Source organism: Schistocerca gregaria, unplaced genomic scaffold, assembly GCF_023897955.1.
Source record: "Schistocerca gregaria isolate iqSchGreg1 unplaced genomic scaffold, iqSchGreg1.2 ptg000497l, whole genome shotgun sequence".
In the NCBI taxonomy this organism is placed as follows: domain Eukaryota; kingdom Metazoa; phylum Arthropoda; class Insecta; order Orthoptera; family Acrididae; genus Schistocerca; species Schistocerca gregaria.
Genome location: NW_026061902.1, coordinates 1074310 through 1078196, shown reverse-complemented (window position 1 = coordinate 1078196; position 3887 = coordinate 1074310). Strand labels below are relative to the sequence as shown.

Here is a 3887-nt window from a genome sequence, read left to right as displayed (position 1 = left end):
CTCCCTGTTCTTCTTGGCAGGAAAAGCCGATCTGTCTAACCTGGATATGCAGCACTCGTTATTCGTCAGTGTTATCGGCGAGTTTGTTTGCAGTATGAATCATTTTGTGGACGTGCGTCACGGGACGAGCTTTGATCTACATCTATATGGATACTCTGCAAATCACATTTAAGTGCCTGGCAAAGGGTTCTTCGAATCCCCTTCACAATTGATAGTTAATTGAAACCCTCAGCTGCCGACAGGTGTTGTTGATACACTTCGATGGGGACAGCTGAAAATGTGTGCCCCGACCGGGACTCGAACCCGGGATCTCCTGCTTACATGGCAGACGCTCTATCCATTTGAGCCACCGAGGACACAGATGAATACCGCGACTGCAGGCATTTATCCCTTACACGCTTCCCGTGAGACTCACATTTCCAACCGGCCACAATCCACAAACGTAATGTACGTAATAGGTGTTTGCTCATCCACTCAATACTGGCCCACACTAAGGTGACGATTCCCGTAAGATTTCGGGCAATCTGTGCGCATTCGCACAGACGAAGGTCAATGGCTGGGTAACGTTTAACCATATATATGAAGATAGTAACTGTTCTCGAAAGAACAGGCGCCACTGACGACCGGGCAGCTTCTCTAGAATACATGGTAGACCGGCCTATGTGGCCGAGCGGTTCTAGGCGCTTCAGTCGGGAGCCGTGCGACCGCTACGGTCGCATGTTCAAATACTGCCTCGAGTATGGATGTGTGTGATGTCCTTAGGTTAGTTAGGTTTAAGTCGTTCTAAGTTCTAGAGGACTGATGACCTCAATTGTTAAGTCCCATAGTGTTCAGAGCCATTTGAACCATCAGTCCCTGTGCTTACACACTACTTACATTAACTTATGCTAAGGACAACAAACACACACAACGATGCCCAAGGGAGGACTCGAACCTCCAACGGGGGGAGCCGCGCGAACCGTGACAAGGCGTTTGAGACATGGCGGATACCCCGCGCGGCTCATGGCAGTCGTGACACTGCTTCAAACAATGGGCTGTAGAAACTTTTTTAAAGCACGGATTAAAAAAAAAAAACTTTTCCGTTCCAAGAGTCTGGACAAGTACACCTTAAAAAAAATGCAACTACAAAGAAATTGAATTTTCGAACTTTTTGGATGAGAACCTGTCCCTATGGAACACCGTTGATAAAATGTCACAGGGATTATGTACTCAGGTTTCACATGTGGATTAACAATTCCTAATCGAGGAATTTGCATCTCCCACCTTGGAATTCTCAGTACAGAATTTTTATCCATTACGAGATTCTCAGCCACTTGCAGAAGTGATTTCCCGTGATTCTGCAAAACTTTTCCGTTAGCCAATCGTAGCAACTATAATATTTGGTTCCTGGTGCATGACATGTCTCTTAACTTAAAGTGACCAACTCATTTGCATAAAGAGCTAACTTATCATCCGCTTCTTTACTTGCGTAGACCGTTTATGGTCTTCAAAGATTTTTTTTCTTTAATCGTTTTTTTATGTCTTTTATCAACTGCAACACTTTCTAAACTTAACGCCATTGAAGCATGGTCTTTTACTGAATGACCAAAAAACAATGCCGACAGCTGGAGTCGAAGGTTTTTGTTAATCAAGCCGTTTGTATTCTTGTGGTTATATCTCCATAGAATCTTTCATTCCGCAACACATATTTCTTTTATATAACTGAGAAGTGAAATACCGGTTTTCATAGATGCGATTTAACATATTTTAATATAACGCAATAAATATTTCATTAAAATTTTCATCCCCTTACTATCGAAGTTCCAAAACCACTGAAACACATAGTTTTTAAAAATTCTAACAGAGGAGCCGAATACGAATTGTCAGATATATTTAGTAATGCTTTCATAATGAACCATTTTGAGAAACATCTCACACCCTTTAGGAGTTAGGTTTTCAAAAACAATTAAACATGTATTCTTCTATTTAGAACCAAGGAGCCAAATTCAAATCTTTATCCATTTAATTCTAAAAATGCTTTCATAGTGAAATATTTCATAAAACTTTTCATCCCCTATTTCACTCTATTAATGAGTTAAATTTCCAAAAGCAATGAAACACATTCTTTTTACATCCAACTGAGAAGTCAATTACCTATTTTCATAGATGTAACTTTAACAATGCTTTAGTAGTTCTTTAATAATGATTTATTTTCAAAAAACCTTCACTATTTATTCTATTCCCCCCCCCCCCCAATGAAAGAATTTCGGAAAATGATAAAAACCTTTTTTTTGTTTCTGGCTGAGAAACCAAATGTCAATTTTCGTAGTTTTGTAGTTCTAGCTTCAACAGTGACATAGGGACATATTTTTTTTAAAAAAAACTTTTCAACCCGTATTTCACCCCCTTAGGAGTGGAATTTCGAAAAATCTCTTCTTAAATGGTGCTTTCAGCGTAATATTTACACCTTCATCAAATTTCAAGTCTGTATACTTTGCAGGTTGGGCTGGAAGGCGATGAGTGAGTGGATACATGTGCCCCTATCGCATCTCCTTGGAGGTTGTAGTTCCAAAAACAGTGAAACACGTATATTTCAATAACAGAATTTCCATAGATTTATCTTTAAAAATTCTTTCACACTGAATTATTTTCATAAAACATTTCATCCTATATTCCCCCTCCTTATGAATTGAATGTATCAAAAACAGTGAGACATGTAATTTTTTTTTATTTTTACTTCAACCGAGAAGCCAAATTCAGGTTTAAATATATTTAGCTTTAAAAATGCTTTCATAATTAAATATTTCATGAAACATTTCATCCTCTATGTAATGGGATTGTGGTAGTGACACACCAAAATCACAATAGTAATCCGTTGTAGTTGCTACACATTTTATTACAATCAAAAGCATTATAAAATCACAATCACAAAAATACAAGAGATTGCCTTATAAGGCCAGATCAGATGGACAAATAATAAATAAATTTCTTTACGTGGAACAAGACCCGTTAAACTTCAAATTTGGATATGACTAGGTAAATATACTTAGGAAAGGCTTTACTTAAATAGTACAAATGTGCATAGAATGCGCAGCAGAACTCTCATTACTTCCAATCAGCAGAGAAACAGATTAAGCCTAAGAAACAGATTTTTTAACGTTTGGCTACCCAACTTTCCATAACAAAACTATATACAAATGATTAAAGCAATTAAGGAGGTACTTTAATTTTGACCAAACCGACCTTCAAATTTACTTACTCAATTGATTAATCAACAATATTCTTAGAATGATTACAACTAGAACATGACCATATGACAATTCCCTTAAAATAAGGTTGCTTCAATATTTCGTGTGAATTGGCGATAGACGCGAGCAGACCAAGGATTCAAATCAATACGAGAGATCCACGAGACAGGGAGTGACATAGAAATATACTCAACTTGACAATGCAATTGAACTTTGGATGCTATAGTTCTCCACCGGAACGATGGAATCACGCGAAAGTGACAACATAACCGAATATGTAAAGGAGAGGACATGGCCTTAAACATCTCTCTGCCGCCGTGGTGCTCTGTTCCCTGTATGCTAGCGTCGACCGCTGCCAATTATCTCTAACACAACACACATCAAGGGTAGAGAGTTTTCTGAGACATATACTACACAACCTTATCTGGAGAGAAGGTGAGCATTACAACTGAACTGAAACAAATGAGCCTCCGTCAGTTACTTGCCCAGTGCCAGCCCTTAAACTTTGATTAATAAGTTCGCTAAAAGTCATGCCGAAGTTAAGATGACAAGATTTATCTCCAGGTTCCGCATATTAGGGGCAGAGACAATGAATTGGCGACGCTCTTAGCCGTATGTTCGCGGGAGAGTCTGGGGAAGGCAAGGGCCACGTGGAGCCGG

General features: G+C 39.0%; 1 non-coding gene across 1 annotated transcript; it reads right to left on the bottom strand.

Annotated features, from left to right (window-relative positions):
* Nucleotides 1-282: 282 nt before the first annotated feature.
* Trnat-ugu (transfer RNA threonine (anticodon UGU)) lies at nt 283-356 on the bottom strand. The gene has a single exon. It is a non-coding gene; the product is annotated as a tRNA-Thr (tRNA).
* Between the last annotated feature and the right edge of the window lie 3531 nt (nt 357-3887).